This window comes from Megalops cyprinoides, chromosome 13 (genome assembly GCF_013368585.1).
Source record: "Megalops cyprinoides isolate fMegCyp1 chromosome 13, fMegCyp1.pri, whole genome shotgun sequence".
NCBI classification, from domain to species: Eukaryota; Metazoa; Chordata; class Actinopteri; order Elopiformes; family Megalopidae; genus Megalops; species Megalops cyprinoides.
Genome location: NC_050595.1, coordinates 32,360,387 through 32,381,255, shown reverse-complemented (window position 1 = coordinate 32,381,255; position 20,869 = coordinate 32,360,387). Strand labels below are relative to the sequence as shown.

Genomic DNA, 20,869 nt, shown 5'->3' with positions numbered 1-20,869 from the left:
TATATACACCTCTGATGGCGGCTGCTAGTCATCCAGGACTTCCATGCCTGGCCCTGCGCTGCCTCTAGCTGTAAGGAAGGGGCATCTGGGGTGGCATGGCTCTCTTTGGATTGGTTGATCCTCCTTTTTAGCACAGTTTCCAGCCAGTCAGCTGTCTGCAGAGGTCCACGCCCCAGCAGCAAAGACCGATCCAGGAGTCTGGGAGAGAGGGGTTCAGCTGGGCCCAGAGAAGAGCCTGAAATAGAGGGGTACGCTAGAAGGCCAGGCGAGAGACACCACAACCACACAGAGAGCGGCCGAGGCAGGTGAGCTGAGGGAACACCGGCGCGGAGGGGGACAGGCTTCACGGAGAGGCCGAATGGATTGATTGGCGCACCACTGGCAGGCCAACACAGTGCAGGTTGCCCGCGGTTCAAGGGCACAGTGGGGGATTTACTGGGATCCTGCTCTGTGATCCCTGGGCCAGCGATAATGATGTTAATTCTGTCTGCATTGCAGTGCTCTGTGTCATGTGTCGTGTCTCTGTTTTTTTATAAGCCTAATCTCAGACTCTTCATGCAGTTACCAGTGATTTCCTCTGAGACATAAAGCAAAACTTCATCAGCCAATTTTTTTTGGCTGAGGCTGACTGGTTCACCATATGAAATTCTGACCTTATGGAATTGTGTTTGCTAGCTATGTTGAGCAGGAAGAGGGGTTTGAAACCACCACATAACAACAAGTTATGAGGTTATCAGTGTAACATTAGTTGTACATTAAGTGCATTCTATACCTATGTGAGGTCTTCTGAGACAGGCTTCCCACAGAGTAACTGCTATATAAATATATATATATATATATTCTCTAAAGTAGATTTGGTGTAATTTTTTGCATGAATTTACTTTGCCAGTTTCCTATTATATTTCTGTGGGTGTGGAGAAGGGGTTCAAAGGGTCAAAATGAGAGTACTTTTACATTATATGAAAATCCAGCATGAGTTGAAGAGAAATTGTTTGTGAATTTATTAGGTTATGTGTGTTTTACATGCAGTGATCATAGGTTGCCAGCTGATGTTTAATAGTGTCTATGAGCAGGCTTATTTGTTATTGTCATTTTGGTGTGGTAGCTTTAACCTCTGCTTAGCGCTCTTGACTGCTGGTGCTTAGTGCTCTTGACTGCTGACTAGGGTGTAAATACACACATTGGTAAGTGTCTTTCCCTCTGATGTTTCAAGTACGCCCTCTCACCCACACTTATGAGGAAAGAGAATTGAACAGACCTCAGGAGCCTCACCCTGCCAAAGTGGTGTCTGTTTCCCATTAGACTTGTCTCCAACAGACAAGAGAAAGGGACTGAAAAAAATGAAGTAATATCTTTGTGTGTGTGTGTGTGTGTGTGTATGTGTGTGCGTGCACGTGCATGCTCTGGGGAGAGTTAAAAACGGTTAACACTTTCGGCAACAGCAAATCCTCGGGAGGGGGTGGAGGTGACGGGTGTCGGCCTAAATACCATTGTGAATCGCAGTGTCACTGTTTGGGGACAAACAGTATTTGGGATGGGAGGTGTGAAAGGGTGGCAATGTGGCGGCTGAATGAAGGAGGCTGTGTTTAATGCCGGAGTCGAGCAGGGGAGATGTCACTCAGCGAGAGGCCCCTCCCCTGCATCACAGCACACACCACCTCCTCTGTGGAGAGGCGCCTTTAAATGCGTGTGTGGAGGAAGGAGTATTTTAAGAGTGTAAATGAACGACAAAAGCTGGTGTCTGAATTGATGCGGGGCCTGTTGTTCCTCATCTCTTGTGTTTCTTTAGCTCCGTGCACGGAATGTTCCATGTCCTTGTGATGCCTGGCTGTCCACAATCTCAGACTGGATCTGCAGCTTGTGTTGCCATCATTTATGAGAACTAAAATATTTGATATTAATAATTAATCAAATTTCTAAACACACCCTAAACAGATATTGTTGTTTTTTTTTTTTTTTACAATTTTGTTTATACCCTGAATTCATCCTGAATTGGGATTTTTCAAACTGTCCATATTTCACTGTCAGAAAAAAATACAGTCAGACAAACTTGCAATTATAGTTTCAAATTTCAGACGTTGAATGCATAAATTTTAAAGTAAACCGAGAAATATGTACTTAACTCTCAGCAACAGATTATATGCATGTGAAGTCAGCATATGTTTTGGGACGGCATTAGGACGGACAATTTTCTAGTCATTGTAGGGAAAGGATTATCCCTCACTGAATCATTCATTAAAGCTTCCACCTGAAAGAAAATCAGGACAATTCATCATATTTTTACATTGTATTTTAATATTATCAGCAAATCAAAGATAGACATAGAAAGTAATTAGCAAACTTTGGGTAGATTGTTCTGTGAAAATACCACCTTTGCAATATATCAACGTGCGAGCGGCAAGCGCGGGAGAATCTAATGCTTCTGGTGAGGCAATCTGTACACAGCTCTAATGAAGTGAAAATTGCATTCTGCTCTTGATAGGCATGAAAATGGAATTTGCGATCGTGAAACATACAGTTGTTACTTCTGAAAAAGGTGTTGGCGATTCGCTTCAGTGGCAAAGGTGAATATTCGCCATGACAGGCAAGAGGGGAAGAAAAACGTGCTACGAGCACAATCAATGATAGTCTTCAATAATTCGCACTTCATTACACTTAAAATAAGAGACAATAGATCTGCGCCTTGGAACGACGACTGCCGGGGAGGCGAAACAACCGGCGATGCGGCTGCAGACGGCATGCCAACAGTGCCACCTAGAGTCCATTCTGATCACTGCAGCAACTCGAAGAACTCAACCAGCTGCTCTCATTCCCATGTAGTTTTCAGTACACGCTGAGAACGAATATGCGTTGTCTTTCATACTGCTGGGCCATATGCTGCTTTCCCTTTGGAAAATGTCAGTATGTGATTGTCTTTAAAATAAAGGCGCTATTGCGTGATGTAAGATGCACACGAGGTATCTATTTGCAAAAGGACTTCAGTGATATTATCATTCAGGGACACCAAAAATACCAAATTGTTAGCCACTGATCATTTCTGTCCAGGAATTTATGTAAAGTCAGTTTCTATGTGGAATGAGAGTGATTCTCCAAAATATGGCCTGTTTTGATGTAAGTTGCTTCTGGTCTTGGATTAGTGATACACTTCAGAGCAATGCTGTCTGCACTGGGTTCACTGGAACATTTATACGGTTAGCCTTACCATTGTGGTTTTACAATGTTTTATAAACCATCAGTCATCACAACAAAGATTGAGATATGTATGCAATACCTGGACATGTCCATTATATGACATTATTATATTTGTATAGTTCAAAAGATCTTTGCTTCTGTACTGAATTCTAGTTGTACCATAATAAATTTTAATAATCTAATAAGTTGTACCATCACATATATCTGATGAATACTGGCCATCCTTACTAATCCTGTGACCTTCATGGCATTTTTGATGTATAACAATGACAATAGATTTAAATACACCATGTATTCTCCACCACATTTCCAAGCTAAAATGTACTAATATATGAAAACATGACATAACAGAAGTACACGCTCTTCACCAGAGAGGGGGATGGGGGAGCTGACGGCCAGGTGGAGCTGCCACATAACGTCCAGGATCGCAAGCTCAGCCACTGAGCCACAGTGACTGGGAGTGTACCTCAGCTGGTACCACTACCCATTACAAAGCCAGAGAAGTGGGGCGTGGGGGAGGGGGGGGGGGGTTGAGAGGCAAATGCACAAAACTTCAGGAAACCTGATGTCCACGCAGATCATCAAAGCTCAGCCATCCTGGGACGCGGGAGGCTGCCTGCCCAGGTCTGGAGACTTTGAAGATCAAACGCTGTTCTCCTAGAGGGCACGCCTGGAGCCTGACTGTGGCAGATCACGGGAGGGCGGTTTTGGGGGCGGGCTACGGGCACGTCGTGCATAGCGTGAGAGACAGACCTTTGCGCAGAGCCACTGGAGGCAGCTTTGTGAGCACACCGGTGTGCAGCATGGAGCTCCTGGGTGAGGGCTCTGACTTGGTGCCAGGGGAGCACTTGTGTTAAAGGTGAAGAGGACCATCTGTCATCCTCTGGACAGACACCCCCAGGGGGCCTTGCAGCTCCTGGCCAAAGCAGTGAAGTGTGCAAGGACCCAGGAGGTGTGCTGCTTTCATTTCTACACAAAGGGAAGAAAGGGAGAGGACATCTGAAATAGATTGGCACATTACATGGTCCTGAAGATAGCGAGCCAGCACTAGCAATCATTACTGCAGTTCAGGTAGGGCTATACAAGTCGTATTTTTACACAATACTCTGCAGTGCAAACTTATAATAAGCAAAATTGTCCTCTCCACAGTGCCTATAACGCCTGTCCTTAGGATACAACAGATGTGTTACTGGATCCTAATCCTGATCATACCTCATTAAAAAGTTTGTTTTTAGCAAACCTGACCTCATCACTAACAAAAAATCACCAGCTCTGGGGAGTGTAGGAGTGGCTTTCTTCCCTGCAGTACTCATATTCAGGCTTTCATGCTCAGACAATATCCCCATTACGGCAACTATAGCCTTTGAGACACCCGTCGCTCGTCCTTGTGAGAAATATTCGATTTCCAATTTCCGCAGACCTTCCACCCCTGGTGACACTCCATCGGGAAAGCAGGAGGTGGCAGGGAGGGTCCAGAATGGGGCTCCCACTTCCCACATCAACCCCAGGTCACCTCCACGCATCAGCTTTTCCCAGGCAGAGCCATCACAGAACACAAGCACACAGAATATTCTGTTCCTCACACCAGCCAGCCTGCACTAACAGTACTCCCTGCTCACAGTTTTAATGGTGTTTCAGGTACCGTAAAATCCGGGCAATGAGTCTCTGCTGTGTACGAGACAAAGCTCTCTGTTTGAGACATAAAATTCAGGAAAGCACCTCAGGGACAGTCTGGTGTATTAGTTGCTCTACCCCTTGTTTATCAGGCTCTGTAAATGACCTTCTGTATCGCATCCATATTATTTTTCTTTATTTCTTTATCTCTATTATTATTTACTTTCTGTGCAAGAAGCCTTTGCTGGACAAAGGGCCAACTACTGCATATAGTGCCAGTTTTGCTGTCACATGTACTGTGTGGACATGGCAGGTACACTTGGGTTAATAATATGCCCGTGTAGCATAGTGGTGGTAGGCAAAGAATCTTGTAACCTAAAAGCTGATGGTTTGATTCCTATGTGGGGGATTGGTGCTGTATCCCTGGGTGAGGTACTCAACCCAAACTGCATCTCCAGTTGTATACATTACGTCATTTAGCAGATGCTCTTACCCAGAGCGACTTACATAGGTTGCAGTTTTTTTTTTTTTTTTTTTTTTTTTTTACAATGTTATCCATTTATACAGCTGGATATTTACTGAGGGAATTGTGAGGCAAACAGTGCCCCAGCGGGGAATCAAACTGGCAACCTTTTGGTCATGAGTCCTGCTCCTTAACCACTATGCTACACTGCCACCCTTAGAAATAGCATAAAAATATTAAACTGTATAAACGGATAACATGAAAATTGTCAAGCTGTATAAGTCCCTCTGGAGTGGAGCATGTGCTGAGCAAATGTAATGCAATGGATTGCCATAAATGTTGCTGAGCACAAAATGATAAGACAAGCTGAACATTCAGACATCTGAAGAGATTCAAAAGGAGGTGCCCTGTGACATGGCCAGGTTATATTTGGACAAGAGCTTCAACAGTTTGGGCTGTAATTGAGGTGAACTAGGACAGCCAGGAAGAACTGAGAAGATATTTACATGAGAAGCAGTTGTTATACACACAATCATGGTCACCTCCAGGTGGAAGGTATCTCCTGAGCGCTGGTACCCCTAAACAGACTCTTGCCTGGCTCTTCTGCATATGTAGCACTTGTAGCACTGTACCCGTGCTGAGTCAGTGTAGGAACAGCTCAATTGTGTCTGAGGCTGAACAGTAGAAATGTAGTGCTTAAGCTGGGTGCATGGTGAAACAGAGGGACATGAACCAAAAACAAGTTGGGGGTTACTTTGGTGAGAGACCAGCATTACACCTGCATTGTTCAGACATTCAGGTGATTCAAATCCATAGACTTACATTCAGATAAATGCATTGGAACCATTCACCTCTCTTCCCCTGGTAAGAAAAGACCCCTAGACACCATTTAGTGCAAGAGTTGGTATGGACATTCCATTTATCTGTGATATTAAGAATACACATGCAACATGCACACAATGAATCACAAAAGTCCTTTTCATAGGTCTGTATCAACACTCCTTATATAGCAATGATATTATAATCTGTGTTTCTTAGCAAATAATGGTCATAATCTAGGCTTGTGTAAACCTTCTTAATTATTCATATAAAGTTCATATTTTTTAAAAAAATGATTAGACAGTCTTCCCAAAACCTGATAATCTGTTCTGCTGATGAACAACACCTGACAAATCTCTGTCAGTGCAGCAACACTCTCCTATTTGGCAGCTAATTTGGAAATTGACAGAATCCTCTTTGTAGTGCCTTCTGTCCTCAGCACATATAAACTGCATACAGCTTCTCCAAGCATCAAATGATGTTCATTAGCAAAGTGAGGTCATTTCACAAGGGCAGAAACCCAGGTTGTGTCTCCTCTTCAGCAGAGCAAACTACTATTTTGTTCATTGGCCCACGCTTAAGAGCACCTGGATAAACAGAGTTCCCGGGTTTATTTGATTGAGGAATGCATGATTCTCACCTTTGGCTCCCGAGTAGCATTGTCACAACATGCGGGATAGGCAGTAATCTGACCAAAAGCTGTCAACCAAGGACCAAACCAATAACCCTCTGACCCCTCCTCCCACGTCCCTCCCAAAATCAGTCACACAGAGGCTAGAATTCCATGAAGTGTAAGTTCCAAGGAAACCACAATGTATTTACAAGGCATTTCTGTTCATACAGGTCAATAAATGTCCAATTTATTTTACACAGTTGACTTAAATGGAGGCCAAATCAAGGCGTGCCTTTATATGAGATCAATGTCAGGCTCTCCAGAGGGCTGGGCTCTGTGGCGCTGTTTGAGTTGTGGAGGACCTGACGTGACGGCCTCTAATTGAGCTCTGCAGAGATTTAACACATGCCGAGGAGAATGAGAAAGCAGTGCGGGTCCCCGCCACTCTCCCTCCATTGTGTGAAATAAGTACACAGGGTCACATCCCAGGGTGTGAAATAACAGGCTATCCCTGGGATTTTACTGGCCATTTCATCCGCAGCTGCAGGCCGAAAAGTGAATTACATTGTCTTAAACGATAGGGAGAGGGGCCATTGTGCTCGGAGTGGGGGCCTTGCGGAGGTGGTAAGCACCACATATCCAACCAAAGCTTGCAGGAAACAGTGAACCTTAACCACAGAGCTGAGTTTATAGCTGCCTGATGAAGACTGGATGCTGTGTAGCATTTAGAATTTAATATCCCTAATATCCTTATGAAACATTTTTCTCTGTAAGATTTCCACCACATTTCACCATCTGAGGACACCATACGTGTTATCATTGAGGTTAATGAATTTCAGCTTGCTGATGTTTTATTGGTATGGCTAGATACTCTCCTTGTTTGGAGACATGAGACTGTTAACAAGGATACCTCGGGGCTCTGGCTGGTATTTTTCTGGACTGCCCATTTGGGAGTGTCAGGGATATTTTCACATCTTAATGGATGACACAACACAATTTAGCCCCAGTGATAGCTCTTTTTTGTTTACTATGGGTTTGCTGTGATTTCTGTTTAAACCCAGCACGTGTATGGTTAAATTATACAAATAAATAATTAAACACATAATAAATTATACAAATAATGTGCATATGCAACAATGTTTGTTCTTTCAAGTGTCTTCAAGCTGCAGTTATGTCAGAAATTGTTTGGCAAGAATGGTGCTCAGTGTCCAGCAAAAACTGGTTGAAAATTGACCATCCAACAACATAATACACTAAATATAGCCTCTGATAGTCTGTATCCTGTTGTTAGATCCACAACAATAACATGATGTAGAAGATCTGCTGAGAAAGACAAACACAGGGCCAGCAAGATGCATAAGGTAAGAGCATGTTGTAAAGAAGAGGACAGTGCCTACCAGCCATGATGAGAGTGTTTATGCTTTGAGTGTGTTGGTCCATCCACAGAGACCTGCAACAATAAATAGAAATGTTATAAAGGGAGAGCTACAGCTATAAAGTAGGTTAAAGTTGGAAGATGATTACAGTGCAAATAGGCTAAGGTACAGTATGTGCAAGGTATTAAAGTGTAAATTAGGCTGTTAGTATCAGTGAGAACAGACACGTAGGTCATGGTGAAGGACATGGAGAAGGACATTTTAAGTAAGACTTCCTATGGGTGGTTAATGTATAGATCACCCTAGAGATGCATTATCCAGTGTGCTGTATTTGCCTACTGTACTTGCCCACTGTCATTCCAAAAGGGCTGGTGTTTCCACAAGTGTCTGGAAGCATCTCAGGGGCTGTCCTCAGTCATCTGTTTTGTTGTCTAAAGTGATGCGTGATTAAGATGAAAAGGCGGCTCTGCCTTCCCCTGACATCCAATTTAATAAACACCAGTGCGAGCCCTGTTGCACTGAGAAAAATGACATGAGGAGAGATTGGCGCCTTCTGCTCACTGTCACTTCCAATTATTAAGGACCTGTTCAACAGTACCTGGAGGGATCAAAGGCTGTGCATCTCCTGTCACCATCTGCATAACGCAGCCTGATGGCTCGGTCAAAGGGCTGTCCTGCTCTCCATCCAAACACTGTTTTTTTATGTTTCATCCCTGCCCTTCAAAAACGGGGGACCAGTCTTGTTTCTCTCTGTGTCTTCTAGTCCACACTCTGTGAATGGTGTACAGATCCTACCACATGCCGAGTGCAGGCTTTCACAATCCAGTTGTTTGCACTTTATGCACATGGTTCGGTTCTCATTTCAGTGCTTTTAGAACTGAGGGACGGTTTTTACAAACAAGGGCTGAAGTCTCTATGAGCACGCTTGTAAGTGAAAGATGTGTACAAGAGTAACAGTAGGGGTTTAATGTTGGGTCGCCATGAGCAGATGTTTGCTTGAGGCCATTTGACGTATCTATCCTCATTATCCATCGAAGAAGTGAAGCTTGCCATTGTAGAGTTGAATATGTGTGCTTATAAAATAAGTGCATTAAGAATTAAAAATAACAATTGATGATAATACCACAAATAGCAATGGTAATTATAATAATAGCAAGAATCTCTGCTGTTATTAATTTGGTGTTCTTTGGCCTTATTATTTTTAATTATTTGTATAATTCTTATTCTATAATATAATTGTGTGTTCAAGCAGTAGGAAACATTTCATAGTTAGTACTGGAAATCTCTAGAGATATTCAGCACATATGTCTTTAGAATAGGTTTAGCTTTAATATTTCACAAATAACACATTAATAAGTATTTTGCTATAATCATTGAAAGAAGAAGGTAGTTTTACATTACAATAATGAAGACCAAGGTATTTCATTAAGGTCTATAATATATATCTAATGAACCATAATGTGTGTTGTTTGTATGCTAATTAATGCAAGCCATATCTCTAAGTTATTTATTTTTCATGGGCTAATATTACCATTTTTCTTTAAATTTTCATCACAATATTTATTTTTGCTCTGTTCACATTAGATGTCTTTCATTAGTTTGGTCATCTGTAGTATGACAGGAATGATACTGCACTAATTTAATTTAATTTAATTTCATTTAACTAAAAAACATAAGCATCTGGAAATGACTGGGAAGTTTACTGCCATAATAATGGAATTTATGAGCACTGTAAATAAATTAGTTCCCATTGTGAATCACTACTTGCAATTACAGAGTTTGTTTTTCATGAGTCCTTGTTCCAGATAAATCCACTGTAGTGTGTATTTTAGTTTATATAGTGTAGATAAAAGTGCTGTCTGGTTATGAAATTAATAATCAGATTTCTTTCTTGTAACATTGAACCTTTCTGGCTGTTTTGTCATTTCTCCATGTTTTTACTGATGAAAGTAATATTTAGACCCGCAATGATTATAATTCATACATATATGATTGGATCTTTTACTTTCTGTCAAGATTTATTTTATATGAAGGCATTATAATTTACATTAGAATTTTAGTAATGTTACATGGAAAACCACAATCTTTTTTTAAATAAACTAAGCTTGTAATTGTAATTACTGTCCTGAGATTCATAATTTATCATTTATTGTCAGCTTGGAATACATTGAGAGAGAACAGATCAGGATCCACATAATTTCATGTCTGGGAGAGTTAGTACTTTTTGAGGTTAGATCTCCAAAAGCCAATTTGGATATTTTTCCATATATGTTTACAGAGATAAAGTGTACAGTCTGAGTTTGATCTCTGTAGGACTTAATACTGCTGTGCATTTCCATGATCAGAAAAGCATGTGTCAGTCTGTTTCCTGATATAATGGTTTTTGCCTTTTCTTGTTAAAAATCCTGATGCCTTGGTGGCTGCCACTGTTGGCGAGTTGCAAAACATTGAGGCAGCATAAGGTGGAGGATTGTGTGAATGTGCACTTATACAGTAAGAATTCTTTTTTGTGACCATATCCTGCTGGCTTTTTCACAATCCATTAGCTCCTGGAGCAACATCAGAAGAATGTCAGTGCGCAGTGAAATTCCTGTAAGAGGCAGATGTCAGGATCAAAAGTCAGAGACGTTCTTGGAGCAGTGGGGGGAGTATGCTTGCCAGACCTGAAACGTAACAATTAGTGCCTGCCATGTGACATTCTCCAACACACAGCATTTCCTCCATCTTGAGACAGCCTTGGATAGTCAAAGCACATGCTGAAAACGATGTTTGGGTGTTCAACATCACTTGCTTTCACAAGCAGTGAACTGTGTCAAAACATTCACCAGACAAAACATCAGAGTTTTATCAGGGTTTATGTCACCTGTACACATACTCCTGATCACTTACTGTGGATTATTAAATGATGGCCAAAGGTGCCCTTTCCAATTAAGTCATTCCTTTGTGGAGGGGGGGAGGGGTATTGAAATATACAACATCACCATGTTTTATGATGACAGGTGTCCTTCATCATTTGGATAAATATACAAGACCAGATGGTTTTGGACCCAGGTTTTCCAAAACTGGCAGTTGACCAACTGGGTCATAAATGCACAACATGTTTGTCACATGTTTGAAACAGGTTCATCTGTGTGGTTCAGCTGGGACTGTCCCTCTCTACTTTACACACATGTCCAATCAGGCTGTGCTCTGCTCTGAACAGAGGAGCATTTTCATCCCCATCCAAGTCAGAGACCTGGGTTTTCACTTTTTTGGAGAAACGTGAGTCTTGTGGGAACATGTCCAATGTGCCTTTGAGTTTGTTCAGTTTAAATAACCTAACAACCTAATAAACAAATAAACAAACAAAATCAGAAACTGGAGACATGCACCTGTCCAATACTCACTGTTATCCTTTTGTGAATGAAAGTATTTTTTATTATAATTTTTGATATAATGCTCTTAAGAGAGGAGACTGTCACAGAAAGACTCCAAGAATTCAAGTTATAGTAGAGACGACATGAGACAAAATGGCTGTATTAAATACAATGAGAGAGAGGAGCTTGTGAGAGAAGGGAGAGCCTGACTCTTTACACTTATTGTGTGACATTTACACTATACATTTTGTTATTTAGCTGATGCTCTCATCCAGCACAAATGTGAATAGTCAGGCATTGCATATGGGTCTTTCTCTTCAGAGGGTGACAAAGGGATGTGAGTAAAACAGTGAGGCTAACAAAGCAACATCTTTAGGCCCCTAATCCAGAGTTACTGAGAAGAGCATACTGTGAAACTTTTATCTTCACTTTTGGTATAATGTATAAATATTGTAACTTTCATTGAGATCTTCCTCTATGAAAATAGATGTTAGTTGTAGTGGAAATAATTCCTAAATGCTGAATTTGCACTGGAACCAAGCAGAGAATGGGACAGTTTGATGATCTAAGAGAAGATGGAACCCCTTCTCTTTTTATACATACCTTCAGATATATCAAATATCAAATGAAAAAAAAAATCAATCTAAAATATAATATTACCATTAAAATACTAATAATGACACTAATTTTTAACAAAGTATTATTTCTAAATCAAGCAATTGTAATTTTCCTAAGATTTTTCATATTTGTAAAAATAGTTAAAAAATGAGATTCTATATTTTGCAAATACATTAAAAATATATTAATGCAAAGTAGAAATATATCCCAATATCCCAAAATGGCAATAATTTACGTATGTTCAGAACATTAATTGAGCTAAAAATTATATTCTCTAAAATATATTCTTGATATATTTTATGTATGGGTAAACAAATATTTCTGTTTATATGGATGTTTCCCTACATATTCAACATGACAAAAATAATTATTTGGAGATGCAAATGATATTCATTGCAGGTTTAATGACTTGGAAAAGCATAGAAACTAACACAGAATGGAAAGTGCTAACCACTGCTCTGGCCCTTCTTGCGTCAGGACACCACAGTAGGAGAAGATGCATTAATGATATATAAAGGAAACCCAGGGCTAGTCCTCCTGCAGAAGGTTTGCTAGCCTTGCACATTTACGCTTGACCTGTAGTGTGCTGGGCTCACAGTGGCTTTGTGTTAACAATGGGAGCCCCTGAAGTGTGAAGAAACATGACCATTTCACCGCAGGGGGGACAAATTTGGGCGCTATGCATTTATCCATGCTATTTTCTGCCCCCTGCAATTTATTCTGTTGCTATATTTTCATATCAGAGCACACAATCAAAGAGATGCATATTTGTAATTACTGCTGTGTTTACCTGGTGCATGCTGTCTTTAAACAAAGGAGCAGGAAAAGCCATTTTAACTTCTCAGGGAGAAAGCTTTCGCAGTGAGTAGTTATCCTTAGCACAGTGGTGACAGACCACTTTGCTTGATATTAGAGATGTAGGATGATGAAGTGAGTGTGAAAGTGGCTCTTTCAGAGCTTCAGGTTGTTGTTTTGTTCAGCTTCAGAGGTCCCTTTTGAAGATTATATGATACCAGTGGTGTTCACTTTTAAGTACTTCAGTACCTTTAACTCAATTGGTACAAGACAAGATCATGCCACAAAGAGTTTGAGTTTGGAGCCCCTGAGGATCCAGTTTATGGAAGGAACAGCATTTTGGTGTGCTTGATATTAACATACTCACAGACTAATTCACCCTTAGCCATTGGGTATACAAATACTATTCTGTCCAGTGAACAATATTCAAAAATACTTGGTCTAATGATTCTGATGATGTCAAAATATAACATAAGGTTGTATTATATCTTATAATATAACCTTAACCTATATAATTCATATTTAAAGTAAATAAGTTTACTTATTATTATATAACAGCAGTGATCCACCATTGATGCTGACACTACAGATGGTTACTCCATACACATAGCCATCCTACAGAAATTTCTACATGCCTGTTGTGTCTTTTTTTAAATGACAACATTGCACAACACTGTGACACAGAGGCACAGGGGTGATTGAATCAAAGCTCCCCAGAGTCAACTTTTTGATGCATTTCAGGAAACATCAAAGGGGTGATTATGATTTCCCAATGTATAAGCTCATGTTGCAAAGCAACCAAAATGGTGTGGGATGTGACAGAGTGCAGTAGTGCATTGATCACATATGATCACATATGAAATGTCTAAGAGGGACCTGAAGTCCAGGTGGATTTCGTGACCTCAGGCCTGCTGTTGGTGCAATCACAGAGCCACTCCCACTCCCCTAGCTTGGTGCTGTAGTAGATATCAAAGCCCTGGGACCATTGTTGGGCGGGGGGGGAGGGGGTGTGGGGGGGGGGGGGGGGGGGTGTGGGGGGGATGAGGGCGATTAGCAGCACCCGGAGAGCGGAGAGGAGATGTAGAGTGAACACCTGCCACGGCCTCAATAGAGAGGTTGTGGACCCCAATCACAGGAAGCATGCAGGGCCTAGTGAGGGGGTGGGGGGTTTCCTCCCTGCACCACCCCGATTCACATGACACCACCCCCCTCCTCCTGCTGGATCCTGGCCCCGCCCAGATGAAATTACAATTGTGGTAGATGTGTGATTTATATAGTTTATTAAATAGTTTATTCCATAAAAAGTTTATCACCATCAAATATATACCACAATATCATTATCGTTGATATATTTCCATGATACATTTTTTTCATCTTTATTTTCATCTTTTATTTACTAATTACTTTGTTTTATATCCAAGATAAGTGAGTATTGAGTGAGTATATGAGTAACTGTGTGTATTTATCTTTTTTCTGCAGACCCAAATAAAAAATTTGCCATTAGTTCCATAATGATAGGAAACTTCATTGGCCATATGTGTTTAAAGGAACAATTATTTTCAATACTCGCAATAGATTTGCAGGTGTTTGCCCTTTTTCTGTCAAGTTAATCTTAAATATTATTTTTCATGGCTAATGCCTATTGTACATTCTCTATTATTACTCTGTTTTATTATATTCTTATTTGTATCCTGAAATAACCATGCTAAATACATAAGATCAAATGATTCCATTTGACTGTCACCTCAGGACCTCTTCCCTTTTGCCATTGTATCTATTCATCATATTTCTTCTAAAATAACCATTCTCCATGAAACTATTGTCTGTTCCTTGAAAGCACTTATATGAAGTTAAAAAAAAAGCTCTGGACTCCACACTTTTGTTTAACTCTCTTGATTGTCATCAGATCAGCTTGTTAATTGCCTTCTTTCACTGATGCTGTTATTACTAACCTGTCTACCACAATGCCGAGGAGACCAAGAAATTCATCCAACTCAACCTTGTCAAGTACTGAATGGGAGCAGATCATTGGGAGTCCTTATCCTGATCATATGCAAAGAGGTGTGATAATGGAGCATTAGCTACAGACAGAAGAGGCTGGAAACACAGAGCTTAATGGCAGTCCCAGATACTGAACCCACAGGCTTTATTTTGCTTTGAGGCCCAGAACACAAATTCCACTGAGGAGAACTGTTCAGCTGAAAGACACAACTATCATTAATGATAAAATGTCCCTTTCAATACATTTCACCAAGGGAATTCCTTGACTTATATTGGGTTGTTGTCCAAAAATATCAGCAGGTGTCCTTGACCTTGAAGCTTGTGCAATGAGCTTTTGAAATTTGCTTAACGCACTTTTGTCTACAAAGTGATGAAGTATTTAGCATTAAACTGGATGAAAGTAATGTTCCAAGAAATGAACTGATTCAACAGTTTGGTATGCCCAACCAAATTTTTTTCCTGGACACAGGATTTTTAAAGATTTTTTGCATCACAGTCCTTGCCTAGGGTTGCTTGCTTTTCTTTGTATTCTGTAACTTGAACACAGTAGTAAAACACACTTAGAAAACCTCATTCTGTATGTTGTGATGCATAATTGTTTGTATTTATTTATTTTCATTCATTTAGCAGCATTTAGCGTTTTGTATATATATATATATATATATATATATATATATATATATATATATACAACATGAGATTGTTTAATTAATTAACAAGGATGGCATTTATCAATTTAAATTACATTAAATGTTCATGACACATCACAACCTAACCTAAAAGTTTATTCTCAGTAATTTAAATCAATCTAACTAAATTTAGCTCCGTTTTGTAATTTGAATTTTGTAACAAAAGAAAGCTATAATGTGAACCATTTAAGAGAAAGCTTTGGCATTACTTGAGACTTAATTGTTCAAATTGCCACCCTTGTTCATTAAACAACCTCATGCTGTACCTTTTGCAATAGCGCACAAACTACAGACAATCTGCACTGTTTCACAAGTATAATCATTTACTCTATTTACGCATTGGTGCCAATTATTCTGTTAATTATTTGTTTTACTGTTAATCAAGGAGGATAAAGGGGAACAGGTTGAAGTAATGATAGATTTAAAGGTGATGGTTCAGCCTCCCCTGTTTCCAGCTCACCAGCCACCACTGATATATATACAGTATATATATATATTGTGGAGTTTTCTTTCATATGCACATAAGTGGTTAATAATTCTGTGAAGTGTGTGTATGTGTTATAGCGCCCCTAGCGGCGATGTTCCCGGGGGGTTTATAGTACTGTATGACTCTGTTGTTGCTCACTCGCGTTTGACCGGCGAAGCTGAGCTGTTGACTACCTAACAGGCTACAACTATAGCTACAGCTAACAAACTACAGCTAACAAACTACAACTATTACTACTGCTAACTACTATCTTTTCTAACTACAAGTATCTATCTATTTCTAACTTCTGTAACCCTGCTCATGTGTGGATTGTAGAATAAACGTGAAAAAGGACAGAAGATGTGTGGTGCTTGTGAACGCTGTTGAGTGGTCGCTGTCTTCGTCGGCCGAACGACCCCGTGCGGTGGGAGTTGAGGCAGGTTAAAGCGAGTAACTTGCTAAAAAACCGTACATATATACAGCATACATGTTTTTTTCTCACCCTCTGGACTGGTATGTTTTCTTTTTTTTTTCTTTCTCAATCTCGGGTTTTCTACCAGAGGCCTGGGAGCTTGAGGGTTCTGCGCAGTATCTTCGCTGTTCCTAGTACTGCACTGGGTCTTCTGGTCTTCTGGTCCTTGTCCTGGTCCTTGTCCACCACCACGATGTTTGGTTGATTTGCCAAGGACTTGCTTGTCTGTCTGGAACTTGAATTCCCCCAGGATCTTGACTCGGTCATTCTCAGCTACCCTTTGAGGTTTTCCCCATTTAGACTTGGGAAGCTCCAATCCGTACTCAGTGCAGATGTTTCTCTACACTATCCTGGCAACTTGGTTGTGCCGCTCGGTGTATGCTGTTCCCACTTGCATTTTGCACCCAGCCACTATGTGTTGGATCTCGGGGGCCTCTTTGCACAGTCTGCACCTTGGGTCCTGCTGGGTATTGTACACCCCTGCTTCTATTGACCTGGTGTTCAGTGCCTGCTCTTGTGCTGCTATAATCAGTGCCTCGGTGCTATTCTTCAGTGCGCCCTTTTCCAGCCACCTCCGCTATCTGCCAATGGAACATCCCATGGAGGGGCTTGTCTTGCCATGGCACTTCCACTGTCTTGGTTTTATCCACCACTGGCTCTATCTGCTGCTGCCAGAGATAATCTCTTATCAGTTCATCCTTGGGAGCTGTTTCACTGATGTGCCTGTGGATGCTTTGTGCTTCATCCAGGACAGTGGCCTTGACACTCACTAAGCCCCAACCCCCTTCTTTCCGGTTGGTGTACAGTCTCTGAGTATTTGACTTTGGGTGGAGCCCTCCATACATTGTGAGGAGCTTCCAGGTTTGATATCAGCACCTTCCATTTCCTCCACTGGGCAGCCCACTATACCGGCTGGATATCTAATGACTGGTATTGCGTATGTGTTGATGGCTTTGATCTTGTTCTTCCCATTGAGCTAGCTCTTCAGGACCTGTCTAACTCTCTAAAGGTACTTAGCTGTTGCTGTCTTCCTTCCCGCTGGTAGTTTCACCCCTTCAGTCTTAGTCATCTTCCCACTCTTTGCTATCATACGCCCTCACTTCTCCAGTTCAAAGGACATCCTAATGTCCTGGCTGTAGATCCCCGTGAGGTGGGTCAGTGAGTCGATGTCTCACTCATTCTTGACGTATAGCTTTTTGTCATCCACGTAAAAGAGGTGGCTGATGGTGGTTCCATTTCTGAACCTGTACCCATATCTCTCTCTTTTTGATGATCTGGCTGAGGGGGTTCAGGCCTATGCAGAACAGCAGTGGGGATAGCGCATCGCATTCGTATATACTGCACTTGATGGCAACTTGTGCTATTGTAGCCAAGCATCTCTACGATCACTGTTGCTGTAGCGTATACCAGGTCATTGGTTTCAGTGATGGTAGTACTTGAGATCGTACATAGTGCTGCGTTGACGTCTGCCAGCATGCTGCCAGGTAGGCAAGATAGGCGAGGTAGCCTCGTTCGGGGCTTGAGAGTGGCTAGCTTGTCCATGACCTTCCTTCTGATATCAGCAGCAACAGTATGTTGTGGTGGATATCCCCTTGGTCTGGACCAAATGGACCGAGGGTCTTCCTCCACATTTTGATGCCTTCCAGAAAATAATAAGTCCTCACAGAGTCTGATGTAATCATGGTTGTTTGGTTTATTGCATATGGTGATCAATCACATACAGTAAACCGGGTTGGTCCGCGGAGCAACAGGTGTATATGCGGTGTGTATACATTCACAAACACTCCCCAATCACTCCGCCTTCCCCTCAGCCTACATACATCCTTTATGCCTTTTCTCACTCCTCCTATCCCAGACCACAATTTCCAACTCCTCCCAGGCTCCTCCTTCAAGATCACCCCATCTTCCATTTGATACACCATTATTTAATTTTTAAACTGTTACATTTACCCCGCCTAGAAAATCCCATAAACACCATAGTCATCAATTGTATATTATTCTTAAACATAACACTTCTGAAATTTCCCATTAATTCCACTCCACACCTATATGATTTTTAAACATAATTAAATAATACAGAGTTCATTTTATTTTTAAGCATATATGCCTGGAATATCACCATTATTTCCAGGCCCACGTTTAAATAATAAAAAGGGTCAAATAACTCAGTTAGCCAGACAGCGGTGCTGCAGACTGTAAGAAGGCACACAGATTTCTATGTGCCATAAGCTACACGGTTAGGCCTTAAAACAAAGGGTTAATGTAAGAACTAGGCCCCGTCTGGACACGGCCCAGGAGATGGGCCAGAAGACCTAAACCCTGCAAAGGGGGGCCATTAGCTCAGCACTACTATGATGGGCAACTATGACAAATTGCAGTAAATCCACATACAGTTTGCAAGCATTTGTCAGTAGATGTCAGCTAGGCCAATGCAGGCAATCAGCTGTTATTTTCTAGCTATATAACTCATAAAAGAAAATATAAAACTAAAATGGGATGCATATGTTAAAAGGGGCAAAAACAGGCTGACATGCTGTAGGGGCATGTCAAGGAGAGGAGATACAATAAGCGAAGGTGGCATGACTATGAGTCAGAGGAAAAAGATACAACAAGCGTAGACCGTAAACCAATAGGAGAAGAGAAGGGAGAGAAGATACAATAAGCGTAGACTATGAACCAATAGACGTGAAGGGAGAGAAGATACAATAAGCGCAGACCATGAACCAATAGGAGACAAGAAGGGAGAGAAGATACAATAAGTGTAGACTATGAACCAATAGACGTGAAGGGAGAGAAGATACAATAAGCGTAGACTATGAACCAATAGGAGAAGAGAAGGGAGAGAAGATACAATAAGCGTAGACTATGAACCAATAGGAGAGGATGGCATGACTATAGAACAGCAACATAGTGCACGAAGGTTCTGGGGTGACTTCCAGGGAGGGCCAATGCTGAAGGCAGTGTTCCTTCTCCAAGGTCACCCACTGTCCTGTAAAAGCCCCCAAGATTACCTCCCTAGCGGTGTCTTACAATGGCCTACATGCAATGTTTATAACCTAGGGTAACCCCCAGCATTATTTAGGCATAGAATCACATCATATTACTTTTCAGTAGTAGTGCTTAATGCAAACAATATTTTCCACTATACAAAGTATAATAGAATACATATTATTTAAGGCTGACATATTAGATTGTCTGGTTTCCTTATACACTTCTAGACCTCCACATGTATAGTAAAGATAAAGTAAATAGCTAATGTAATATATCAATAACTTCAGTTAATATGTCAATAACTGTGGTTAAAATCAAAAGCTAACATCTGTTGGCAATGCTTATGATTTTTGCTGGCAATAACTTATTTCCACCATGTAACAAGCTTAATTGTACCACGTCAAACTCCGCTTTTCTCTGGGGGGGGTGAAAGTGGCAATACTCATAATTTACATATGGGGTATACACTTTATCAAAAATTTTCCACCACAATGTGGTTTAGGTTCAGGCAGGGTTGGCTTGGTCTCCCAAGCTAGGCATTCAGGTTGAGGATAATGTTGCTGCACAGGTGCGTTGGGATGGTCATCACGTGTTGTCTTCAGCCTATCAATCTGTAGTTGTGAGAGTAGCTTCTTCTCGACTATGTTGAAGCGCTGTGTTACCAGTTGTTTTTCAGTTAGCTTGGATGTTGGCCCTCTACACATCCATAGCACCCACATGCACTGCGTATAGCCTCTTTCATTGGGCTTGCTGTTGTAGTAGCACTCAATCAAGTCCAGGTTCTTTGCTCTCGTCCATGAGTGGTTTGTTCCAGTAGCCCACTTGTCACCAGATTTCCCTGGTTCCCCAGCATCTGGTGTGGACCTTGTTAAGCCGGGTGACGTCCAAGCCGGTACGATTCTCCTTGTTCAGGTAGCTGTCATTGTAGAGGTAGGCAGGTGTAGCATAAGGGGTCTTGCCCAAGGACCCTTACTGGCGGTGCGGCTGCGACCGGGATGCGAACCCCGGTTTCCCAGGTGGTAATTAGGTATGTTGCCACTGCACCACCCAACATATATACTGTATATGTATATATGTTTTTATATAAATTGCTATTATTTGAAATATCATTCTGAATCTTGTGTTCAATTTTTGACTCCACTCTTAGCAGCAATATTTAGTTTATCTTTTTTTCAAAAATGTCTTCCATGCCATGTTGTTAATTTAGCCAGATAGTTAGTGGGTCGAGAAAAGGGAAGACATATTGCATTTTTTGCCATGTGTGTAAAAAAAGTGCATTATTGCTGACGTATGCATGCAATGTCTTGTGCTCCCATCATATGTGGAACTTGGCTTTATAACATTGTTTTTAATGTTTTTAGTTCTAACAGAGACTGCTTTGCCTTCACTACAGACAGTGGGGGT

At 41.2% G+C, this 20,869-nt stretch overlaps 1 long non-coding RNA gene across 1 annotated transcript in view; it reads left to right on the top strand.

Annotated features, from left to right (window-relative positions):
* Nucleotides 1-233: 233 nt before the first annotated feature.
* Nucleotides 234-20,869, top strand: part of LOC118787689 — a 43,784-nt gene continuing 23,148 nt past the window's right edge. The window contains exon 1 of the long non-coding RNA XR_005005390.1: nucleotides 234-305. This is a non-coding gene — a long non-coding RNA (uncharacterized LOC118787689). The remainder of the gene's footprint in view (nucleotides 306-20,869) is intronic.